Below are 12,711 nucleotides of genomic sequence, written 5' to 3'. Positions count from 1 at the left end.
TGCTTTTAAATCAATATATTAAGCTCAACAAGAAAAAGACTGATATACTAATCAAAATACTATCCATTGAATTTTTCCTTCCTTTTCCTGAAAAAGCTGTGTCTCAAAAACCTTTACTTATGTTAGAATACATTTCCCCATTAAAAGTGAACTGCACACCTGAACCACACACACACACACACACACACACACACACACACACACACACACACGTTGGGTTTACATGTTTTATGGGGACATTCCATAGGCGTAATGGTTTTTATACTGTACAAACCGTACTTTCTATCGCCCTACACCTACCCTACACCTAAACCTAGCCCTCACAGGAGATTGTGCACACTTTTACTTCCTCAAAAAAACTCATTGTGCATGATTTATAAGCCTGTTTCCTCATGGGGACCTAAGAAATGTCCCCACAAGGTCAAATTTTACTGGTATTACTATCCTTGTGGGGACATTTGGTCCCCATAACGTGATGAATACCAGGTGCGCACACACACACACACACACACACACACACACACACACACACACACACACACACACACACACACACACACACACACACACACACACACACACACACACACACACACACACACATAAATATGGCTCTTACTACTATACTGAGTGTTATTTTGTTCTGTTCTGAGACACTAGAAAATCACACAAAGGTACATGATTTTCATGCCTCTCTCCACCGTAAATACAAAGGGCCAAAATAAGAAATGTTACTGTTTCTTGTTTTAATATCTAAAGGTAACACTTTATAACTTTCATTAATAAATCATTAACAACTATTATATAATGCTTAATAGATCATTAGTTAATATACATTCAAATAGCTAGAAATGTGAGATAATGTGCTTAATATTTAATAGTTAATATATACTAATAAACATTACTGATTACAGATCATTATTTCATGTAAATTAAAATGCTTATGTCATTAAACTTTCAATTGATATGATCATGGACTTCTTGAAAATCTACAAATGATTTTAACGGCTGTTATTCAATGATTTAAAGCTTTTGTTAATGTACAACACTTGCTGCTACTAAGCTGTTAAATGTGTAAGGATAAGTAGAGGTTTGGTGGGTAGGTTTTAAGGTTGTTAAGGAGTCAGTAGTGTGCACGCATCAATTTGATTACTATAAGGGAACAGTTTTAAATCTGTTTATTTTACATTGTTTTGATAAATTAACAATTTTTTATTATATACCGTAGTATAGTGTTGTGCCATTAAAAAACATGAACAAATGATTAATAAATTTACAAGAATGTGTAAATAAGATGAATTCAGGTCATTTTGTCACCAAGATAAAGGTAATAATGATCAGTAAACATTTATAAACATTGTGGCCGGGCGGGGAACAGCACGACAGAACAAAGACTTTAGTGAGCCCTGGAGGGTGAGTTTATTTAAACAGAAGGGTGAAAATAATACGGGTGAGTAGGCAGTCGGCGTCGTGGGTGCTCGGTGCAGGTGCTTCTCTCTTCAGTGGTGCTTTCCCGTGATTGTGGCCGGTGAGGGATGAGTGCAGGAAGTGCGGTCAGCCCAGTGAGTGGATCCAAACAGCGGGGGAGCCAATCGTCACGGCGAATCTGCGGGGTAAGCGATAGAGAGAGCAGGTAAGTATCGAGCTTCATTGGAGATCGTTCTCCCTTGTCTGTCTCGAGCAGTCTGCTTATATGCGGAGGTTGGCCGTGATCGATTGGTCCGTGCTGATGGATTCCAGGTGCCGTACGTGTGTTGCCAGGGCGACGCTGACTGTAGCTCGGGACTCCCGCCACACTCCCCCCCCCTAAGCGACGTCCTGGTCCTGGAGGCTGAGACAAAAAAAAGGGGAGACAGGGGGTGGGAGGGGAGTGACCCCTGACAGACCTGAATATGCTGCCCAGGACCGTGAGAGCCCGTCGGCGTTGTTGTTGCTGGAGCCGGGCCGATGGCGCACATCAAAGTGGAAGTCCTGGAGTGAGAGGAACCACCTTGTGACCCGGGCGTTTGTGTCCTTGGCCCGAGCCATCCATTGCAGAGGGGCATGATCTGTAAGGAGAGTGAAATGACGACCCAACAGATAAAACCTCAACTCCAGGACTGCCCACTTGATGGCGAGAGCTTCCTTCTCTACAGCTGCGTAGTTTCTCTCGGCCTTGGACAGCTTACGGCTGATGTAGACCACCGGATGCTCCTCTCCCTCCTGGACCTGGGAGAGCACGGCCCCCAGTCCCGTGTCCGAAGCATCGGTCTGAAGCAGGAAGGGACAGCTGAACGTTGGTTCGGTTGTTAGGGCCTGCTTGATGTATCTGAAGGCCTGCTCGGCTTCCCCACTCCAGTGAACCCGTTCTGGCAGTCCCTTCCTGGTCAGGTCCGTCAGGGGGGCTGCTATAGAGGAAAAACTGGGGATGAAGCACCGATAGTATCCCGCCAACCCCAAGAAGGCACGTACCTGGGTTTTGCTGAGGGGCCTTGGGGCGTCCAATATCGCCTTAACCTTGCTCTTCTGAGGCTTCACGAGTCCTCTTCCCACGGTGAAACCCAGGTACTTCGCTTCGCTCATGGCTAGGTGGCATTTGCGGGGGTTGGCGGTTAGGCCCGCCCAACGAAGCTCGGACAGCACCTTCCGGAGTCGCTCCAAATGGTCCTCCCATGCCTCCGAGTGGATCACCACGTCGTCCAAGTAGGCCGCTGCGTAGGTTTGGTGGGGGCGGAGGATTACGTCCATCAGGCGTTGAAACGTCGCTGGGGCTCCGTGCAGGCCGAAGGGAAGGGTCCGGTACTGCCAGTGTCCAGAAGGCGTCGAGAAGGCGGTCTTCGGCCTGGCCTCTGGCGACAGGGGGACTTGCCAGTACCCCTTGGTGAGATCTAGCGTGGTGATGTACCGGGCCCTTCCCAGACGTTCCAAAAGCTCATCCACTCGGGGCATGGGATAGCTGTCAAAGTCTGAGATCTCATTCAGGCGCCGGTAGTCGTTGCAAAACTGCAAGGTGCCATCCGGCTTTGGGACCAGGACTATCGGGCTGGACCTCGGGCTCCGAGATGGCTCAATTACCCCCAGTTTTAGCATCTTCTGTATCTCCTCCTCTATAGCGTGCCGGCGGGCCTCTGGGACTCTGTAGGGCCGTTGCCGGATGATGACGCCGGGAGGAGTGCGGATGTCGTGGTGGAGGACGTTAGTCTGGCCGGGGGTGTCAGAGAAGACATCCTGAAACTGACTGACCAGGTGCCGCAGCTCCACCTTCTGGGCGGCGGAGAGGTTGGGGTTGGTATCGACAACCGCGGGCTCTTGGACGGTGAGTGCGGCCATTCCCTGGTCCCCAACCCATTTCTTCAGCAAATTAATATGGTATAGCTGGACCGGCTGCCTGCGGCCGGGCCGCCTTACCCTGTAGTTGACTGGACCAACTCGCTCTTCCATGGTGTAGGGGCCCTGCCACCACCCTTGTATGGTGTTCGGGTCTGTGAGACCCGTTTTCAGTTTTTTTCAAAAGAAAAATTAAACAATTAATTATTTTTTCAACCTGAAATTCATTGGCTTTGGCTTATTTTCTGTGAAGAACATAAATCCGAACAAATTTTCAATGACCGCATACTGTACCTCCCCCCACGCATTTACATTACATACAAGGTGTTCGGGTCCACTGGACCCAGGTCTAATAAAAGTGTTGAAAGTGTAGGTCCAGTGTTCCTACACTCTGTCTTCATCCTTTCTGGTGATGCTGTTTCCTTCCCCTCCCCTTCCTGCTCCCACACAAAGTTGCAACATTGTTGAAAATTCAACTATCAACACTGTCTGCTCTTACATTCCCGCACATTTTATCCTCTCTCTTGCGGGAACCAAGCTTTATTTTCTCATACCCTGTCCCACCTGCAAATTAGGGGCATAATACTATAATAAGACTTTGCCAGTGTGGTTCCTTATCACAACTGATCAAGATGGCCAAAAGATTATCTGCTGCAAGGGCCTTGCAATTGATTTTGAAGAGAGAGGAGCTTCTGATGATGATGTCGAGGAAGAGGTTTCAGAATATGAGGATCACATTTCTGAAAATTCAGAGTCTGACAGTGAGTTTGAAGAAGAGGATGAGGTTGAGCACCATTTAGTAACAAAACGAAGATGAGTACCCCATCAGCAGCCTGCTCCAGGACCAGAGCAAGCCCACCAGACAGCAAGTGAAGAAATATGGATGTCAAAAAAACCGAGAAGCACATTAATTAATCAATGTGATCTAACAAAGGTAAAGGGGAAAAATTAACCATGTTTGTTGTTCATATGGCTTGTAATTGGGATGAAGTTAGCATTTGTTGAGTAATTTAACATAAAATTGTTTGATAGTGTTAATTTGGAAAGCCAAAACTCTAGCGGGTCCACCAGACCCATGAACACTGGCTGAGTAACAAAAATACGAACACCACACAAGGGTTAAACAGAAGGGTGAAAATAATACGGGTGAGTAGGCAGTCGGCGTCGTGGGTGCTCGGTGCAGGTGCTTCTCTCTTCAGTGGTGCTTTCCCGTGATTGTGGCCGGTGAGGGATGAGTGCAGGAAGTGCGGTCAGCCCAGCGAGTGGATCCAAACAGTGGGGGAGCCAATCGTCACGGCGAATCTGCGGGGTAAGCGATAGAGAGAGCAGGTAAGTATCGAGCTTCATTGGAGATCGTTCTCCCTTGTCTGTCTCGAGCAGTCTGCTTATATGGGGAGGTTGGCCGTGATCGATTGGTCCGTGCTGATGGATTCCAGGTGCCGTTCGTGTGTTGCCAGAGCGACGCTGATTGTAGCTCGGGACTCCCACCACAACATTTACAAATGATGAAAACTTTCCACTTTAGATTGGGTACTGAAAAAACAAATAAATAATTAATAATTGATTTGTGAAGATGTGTAAATAGAAGAATTCTACTGAACAAACACACAAGGTATGACCTTTACAGACTGTGATTATGAGTGAATGAATAATATGTTAACCTAAATAATTTGAGAAGTGCTTAAAACTACTATTTGAGTTTTTTTTGCCCCACAACATTTGTAAACGTATAAAAAAGATAATTAGTTAATATATAAACAGAGGTTTAATTACATTTGTTAGCATTCAAAAGTACATTAACAAATAAGGTAATCATTGTATAATTTGTGTGAAATCATTTTTAGATTTTAAAAAGGTGCATGATCATATGATCTGAAAGTTTAATTCCATATGTAAGCATTTCAATTTACATTAAATAATGATCTGTTAAACATTATGTAATGTTAATAGTTCATCAGAAAACATTAACAAGCACATTATCTCATATTTCTAGCTATGTGAATATTAACCAGTAATTATTATATAATGTTTGTTAATGATTTATTAATGAAAGTTATTATAAAGTGTTACACAACAATAACAATAATAAACAGAACCTCAGTACAGAACCTGCATGTGCCATTTGACTGGACTGACTTTGACACTGTCAACCACCAAATCCTCCTGTCCAGCCTTTCTGACTGGGCATCACAGGTTTGGTACTGAGGTGGCTTCAACCGTACCTCACAGATTTTTCAAGGTTTTATGGAGAGGCTCTGTGCTCACGCTCTTTTCGCCATGTACACAACCATACTGGACACGTTCATAAAGGCATGTGGCTACTTTTAAATTTGGTATGCATATATTCTATTTGTCATTTCAACCTGATGAAATGACCACTACATAGCTCATATCTCTACTGGCCTTTCAGACACCTTGACATAGATGAAAGAGCACCACCTTCAGCTCAACCTTGTGATAACAGTGCTCTTTGTGTTATAAGTAACATTACTGATCAACTGGGGTCTATAACACTAAGGCCAACTAGGACAGCAAGGAGCCTGGGCAACCGATCCACAAACTCTCTTTTCTTCTTTGTACATCTGGCTCCTTTTCTGTTTCTTCCCATCTAATTCTGGTGTGGGGGAGGGGTTTCAAGATGGCTCCTTGAACGCACGCGTTTTGATGAGCTCTGCAATCCTAACCATTTAAATGAACTTTTGTAACATTGTTGCAAAGAAAACTTTGAAAATTAACTCAACTGATATTACAGTGATTCGCTAAGACAACAATGGGTGGCTCAGAGAAGCGGAAAAGTGCTGTCTGGTAAAAACAACAGCAGCTTGCAGGCGGCCGAAAGTTCTGTTAAAGACTGTAACGTTACTAGCGACTTGATTACAGACAACTTGCACAACTACTTTATACAAGGTAATGTTACAGAAGAATTTATGCTGGCAGAAGAGGAATTTCCGTGTCTCCCTGAAACTCCATGTGATTCGCCAGCCTTCAAACAGCGCAGAACCGTGGACAAAGATACAACGGTCATCCTCTCGCAGATTTCTGACCTTTCTCGGCTGGTACAGAATAGATCGGACGCGCTAGAGAAGGTGGAAAAGAATTCACAGATAATAAACGAGATGAAAGCAGAAGTCAGTGTCAATACAAAACAAATCGCAGAGTTAAAGGAAACGATTGAGTTTATCTGCAACGACGTCAATGCCATGAAACCTCGACTGAAACAAGTTGAAAAGTGTACTGAGGAGCATGAAAAACGTCTATCGTTGCTGGAGGGCTATTCCCGCAGATGGAATTTAAGAATTCAGGGGCTTCAAGAGAAAAACGGGGAAGATGTTCGTCATGAAGTCATCAAAATATGCCAACGCCTTTTACCGCAACATAAAGATAAACTGACTGAAGTCGTGGATGTTGCACACCGTCTTGGTCGTTTCAATCCTGGAAACAACACTCCGAGAGGAGTCATATTTCAGTTCTCTTCTCGTTTTTTTAGAGATGCTGTCTGGCGTGCTGCTAAAGACGCAGACTTTCTGAAAATCAACCACCTGAGAATCACTGAGGACCTGTCTCCTGCAGACAGAGAACGGAGGATGAAATTATGGCCTGCTGTCGAAAAAGCACGTAAGGAAAATAAGAAAGCTTTCTTCGTCGGGGGTTGTGCTTTTGTTGACGGCATTGAGATTTCTCCACCCACTTAAACCACGAGGGATATTTTCGCTAATATATTCAAGGTGAATGGAACTGGGAGAAAAAATGTTGGTTTACAGACTTTTAAAGATACCCTCCTCCTTCTGTTTAATAACACACTTTATTTTTCCTTGCACTTAAACGGGAGGTATTCTTCTCCTTATTTTATTTAAAGACTTGAATTGGTCTAAAATTCCAGTTCAAAGGTTTTGATTACAAGTCATAATTGAGACAATACATCTTCCTTCTTTGCAATAAAAAGGGATTGCTGTTCTCTTCCTAGTTTACACTGTTTGCTACTGTTTAAGATTTGCTATAAGGTGTATAGGAATCTTCTGGGTGTTACGTTTTGTTTTCTAAAAGTTTTTGTTCATGTCTTTATCTATTATTTCTTTTAATTGTAGAGGGTTACGTAATGTTGTTAAGAGGAAAGCCATTTTTTGTATTTGAAATGCTTTAACACAGATTTCTGTTTTTTACAAGAATGCCATTCTGAGATTGGCGATACAAATTTTTGGAGGTCACAATGGGGACTAGATTTATGGTTATCTCATGGCACTACTCATTCTGCTGGAGTTTGTATATTGAAAAATCGATTTAAAGGAAAAATTTTAAGTTCTGAATGTGATACATCTGGACATTACATTTTACTTGCCCTTGAAATTTCAAATTCTGTCTGTATTGTTATTAATGTTTATGGTTTCAACTTACAAAGAGAAAATAATGCCTTTTTTGACAGATTAGGTGATCGGGTGACTCGTATGTTGGCGACATATCCTAACTCTTCTTTGATTTTTGGAGGTGATTTCAATGTCGTCCTGGACAATAGGTTAGATAGGTGGCCTCCTCAGAATACAAAGCTAAGCCCTGATTATGTAATTACATTTATGGAAAAATTTTCTTTAGTTGATGTGTGGAGAAAATATCATCCAACACAAGAATGCTTTACTTGGAGTAATAATTCTTTATCTAGTCAATCCAGGATCGATTACTGGCTTACTTCCGATGATTTAGATAATATTGTCACTGATATAATACCGTCCCCGTTCTCTGATCACAAAGCTATTTCAATAAATATTTCATTTAATTCTTTTGTAAATGGAACTCAAAAGTCTGGATACTGGAAATTAAATAATTCAGTACTTCAACATAGCGAGGTAATCACTGGCATAGAAAAAATTATTTTGTCTTTTTGGAATAAAGCGAAAATTGAAAAAAAAAATATTGTAGCAATTGGGAACTTCTCAAATTTGAAGCAGGTAGTTTCTTTAGGGAGTACTGTAGTGAACTTGCAAAAAAGAGGAAATCTGATGAGGATAAAATTTTATTTAAAATCTCTACTCTGTTGTCTAAAAATGTGGATGAATTGTCAGAACTTGATAAAGCAGAACTCACTGAACAGAAATTTAAATTAGAGGAAATTTACAAGCAAAAGGCTGAAGGAGCATTTATAAGGTCTCGAAGAAAATGGCTTGAGGAGGGTGAAAAGAGCTCTGCTTATTTCTTTAGACTTGAGAGGCAACAAGTGAAAAATAATCAGATTGAAAAACTAAGGATAAATGGTAATATTGTGGATGACCCCAAAATGATTGCAAATTTTTGATCTGAGTTTTATAGTAATCTGTATGCTTCCAATTTCTGTCAACAGTCTACATCTGAGTTTTTTGCATCCTTACGTAATATAAAAAAGATTAGTAATGAAGAGTCTAATATGTGTGAAGCCCCTTTTAGTTTACAAGAAATTATTGATGCAATTAATTCTTTAAAAAATAATAAGGCTCCGGGAACGGACGGTTTAACATCTGAATTCTATAAAGCCTTTGACAAACTTTTATCTCCTTTTTTATTAGAAGTTTTCAAAGAGAGTACAGAAAGAGCCCTGCTTCCTCCAACTTTGTGTCAAGGACTTATAACTTTAATATCAAAACCAAATAAAGATCTATTGTTAATTGATAATTGGAGGCCAATTACATTGTTAAATAACAATTATAAAATTATTGCTTTGGTTTTGTCCAAAAGATTAAAAGGTGTATTAAATAATTTAATAGATGAATGTCAATCTGGCTTTTTACAAAAAAGACACATTTTTAATAATATACGTCTGGTTTTGGACATTTTAGATTATTCTGACTTTCTTTCAAATGATAATCTTATACTTTTCTTAGACTACTATAAAGCTTTTGATTCCCTTTGTTACAGACTCTTGGCAAGATAGGATTTGGAGACTTCTTTTGTAGATCAATAAAAATGCTTTATACTAATTGTAATAGCTCTATTAAACTCAGCAATGGTACCTCCCCTAGATTTACTCTTAATCGGGGTGTCAGGCAGGGATGCCCTATCTCCCCATATTTGTTTCTGATAGCTACTGAACTTCTAAATTTGCTAATAAGAGAAAGCCCATTAAAAGGAATAACTGTTGGTGAAACTGAAATGGTAATAAGTCAGTTAGCTGATGATACAGTTTTGTTTTTGAAGGATGCTTCTCAGGTTACAGTAGCACTAGAGACTCTTAAACCCTTCTCCAAAGCCTCAGGTCTTCACCTTAACATTAACAAATGTGAGTTACTCCCAGTTGGTAATTGTCTGGAATCTTCCATTTGTAATATTCCTGTTAGAGAAAGTGTTACTTATTTATGTGTTAAAATAATCAAAGACGATAAAATTCGATGCCCTTCCAATTTTCTTCCAATTATTGAAAAAACATGTAAAGTATTAAACTATTGGTTGCAAAGAGATTTATCACTTAAGGGCAGAATTCTTCTTACTAAAGCAGAAGGCATCTCCCGTTTATCATATGCCGCTCAATCAATCTCCGTTGATAAACATACATGTAAATTGATTGACAGCATTTTAACAAAATTCCTGTGGAAAAATAAAATTCATTATATTAAAAAATCTGTAATACTAAATGCTTATGACAAGGGTGGATTGAATTTTATTGATTTTAGCTCTCTAAATAGCAACTTTAAAATAAATTGGATAAGACAATATCTTCAAAATTCCTCATCTGTTTGGAATATTATTCCTCACATTATATTTTCTCATTTAGGAGGCTTAGAATTTCTTTTGTTGTGTAATTATAAAATAGGAAAACTTCCAATCAAACTTTCTAAATTTCACCAACAAGTACTTACTTCCTGGAGTCTTATTTATAAGCACAACTTCTCCCCACAAATTTTTTTTATTTGGAATAATATCAATATTTTATTTAGAAACAAATCCTTATTTTTTCACAACTGGTATAGTAATGGGTTGTTATTAGTGAGTCAGTTATTTAATAATAATGGTTCCTTATTTACTTTTACAGACTTTATTTCAAAATACAAAATACCTATTACACTTAAGGAATTCGAAGTTATTACCAGGGCAATACCTGCGGGTGTGCTTATGCTGTTTAAAGGCAGTGTATGCACACCCGCACTTTCTGTCTGTCCCCCGAGACCTGAACTTACCTCAATTGGTACTATATGTTTCTCTGGTCTAAAACCTAACAATTATAAAATCAGATCTTTGTTTTTAAATGAGATTATCTCTACGCCCCATATCATTTTTTATTGGAACAATATCTTTAAGAATGTTAATTGGACTCGAGTTTGGTCTTTACCTAAAAAATTCCTCCTTACAAATAAGGTCAAAGAAATCTCATATAAATTAATCCATAGAGTTTATCCTACAAAAGAATTCCTGCAAAAATTTAAAATTGATATTGACTTAAAATGCTCTTTCTGTCAATCATCCACTGAAACAATCTTTCATTTATTTTGGTCATGCAAATATACCCAGGACTTTTGGAATAATGTAAAGGCTTTCATTGGTGATAATATTTTAAAAACTTTTTCCTTATCGTATAAACATGTGATTTTGGGCTATTTTATTAATGATCACTCCTCAAAGGTGTCAGAGTTCTACCACAGCAAGATCCACCAACCATGCCCCCTGAAGACACACACACACGTTCACTGTCACCTGATTACTAATTACTCACCTGGATCCAATCAGCTCCCCTATATATACCCAGACAGATTCATTCCTCGTTGTCTGATCTACCGATCACACCCCTGCATGCTCTTCCCGTGGACTCTATGGTTTCCTGGTTCCATAGTTGGAATTACTTACCTGAACGCTGGACATCTCAGATAAGAACTCTTACCTCAATACCTGCTTCAATATACTTACCAAACCTGTTAATAAACTTACCTTTTATCTTATACATTCACCTCCGTCTCTGCCTCCCTCTGTGCGGTGACAGAAGATCAGACCTACAGCATAATGGACAATGAGGAAACACCTGCACCAGATCAACTCACCGAACTCATCAAAGCCTTCAAAGCGGCGCTAACACCATCTCCTGCGCCGCCATCTGCCTCAGGAAGTCCCATGGCTTTACCAAACACATATTCGGGTGAAGCGGCTGAGTGTAGCGGTTTCCTACTGCAAGTCCAACTATTCATCAAGATGCAAGCACAGCAATTTTCTACGGATGAATCGAAGGTAGCGTTTCTCATTTCCCTACTCACCGGAAAAGCTCTACAATGGGCGAAGTCAATATGGCAAGCTAACACTCCTTTAATTCAGTCTTTTGAGCAATTCACCTGTCATTTCTCTGAGGTTTTCAGTTCAAACACAGATATACTCACCGTTTCTGATCAGCTCTTCCGACTGCAACAAGGTTCTTCTTCCATCCACGAGTACACCCTTCATTTCCGGACGCTGGCGGCGGCTAGTGGCTGGAATGAGACATCGCTGCTGGGTGCCTATCGTCACGGTCTCCACCCGGATATTCGCGCCGCTATGGCCATCTATGACGACAACATCGGGTTGGAGACCTTTCTACAGCGAGCTACGAGGGTATCCCAGCGCCTAGCCGCCTGCCAGCCACCTGAAACCGCTCCTCAGTCCGCTATGGTGGCAGCTTGCTCTCCAGTACCAGAACCCATGCAAATCGATTCAACACGTCTCTCATGGTCAGAACGTCAACGCCGCATCAAGGAAAGACTCTGCTTATACTGTGGACAACCTGGTCATCTTCTACGAACCTGTCCTGTTAGACCCCCACGTCCGGTGGTGAGTACTATTCAATCAGACATTGAAACTGCTCACCTGACTCTTATACCTGTGACACTGCGTACTGCTGAACAAGATCTTTGTGTTTCTGCTCTCCTTGACTCAGGCTCATCGGGAAACTTCATCTCACAAGAATGCATAGATCTCTTACGCTTGCCACGTCACCGCCATAGCCCTGCACTTTCTGTCAAAACCATCAAAGGAAAACCACTCGGACGTGGGCGGATCCGGTATTCTTCACCATACATCACTCTGCAAGTTGGTTTATTTCATCAGGAACAAATCAAGTTTCTGGTACTGGAGAACTCCATGGTTGACATCATTCTGGGACGTCCTTGGCTCCATCGTCATCATCCAGAACTCCGCTGGGATCCATGTGATATCATCGGGTGGAGTAAACATTGCCTGAAGAACTGTTTTACCCGTTTACCCTCTCCAGCTTCTGCTCCACTGACCGTCGCATCAACCAAGATTGAAAGTCCTGAGACTGACAGTAATGTGGAGATCCCAGCGGAGTATGAGGATTACGAGGACGTCTTCAGCAAGCAAGCTGCCACCCAACTTCCTCCTCACCGGCCATGGGACTGTTCCATCGACCTGCTACCTGGGGCTCAATTACCTAAAGGACGCGTCTACCCTTTGTCCAACCCGGAGCGC

This window comes from Garra rufa, chromosome 20, assembly GCF_049309525.1.
Source record: "Garra rufa chromosome 20, GarRuf1.0, whole genome shotgun sequence".
Taxonomy (NCBI): Eukaryota; Metazoa; Chordata; class Actinopteri; order Cypriniformes; family Cyprinidae; genus Garra; species Garra rufa.
Note: the sequence above shows the minus strand (reverse complement) of the source record.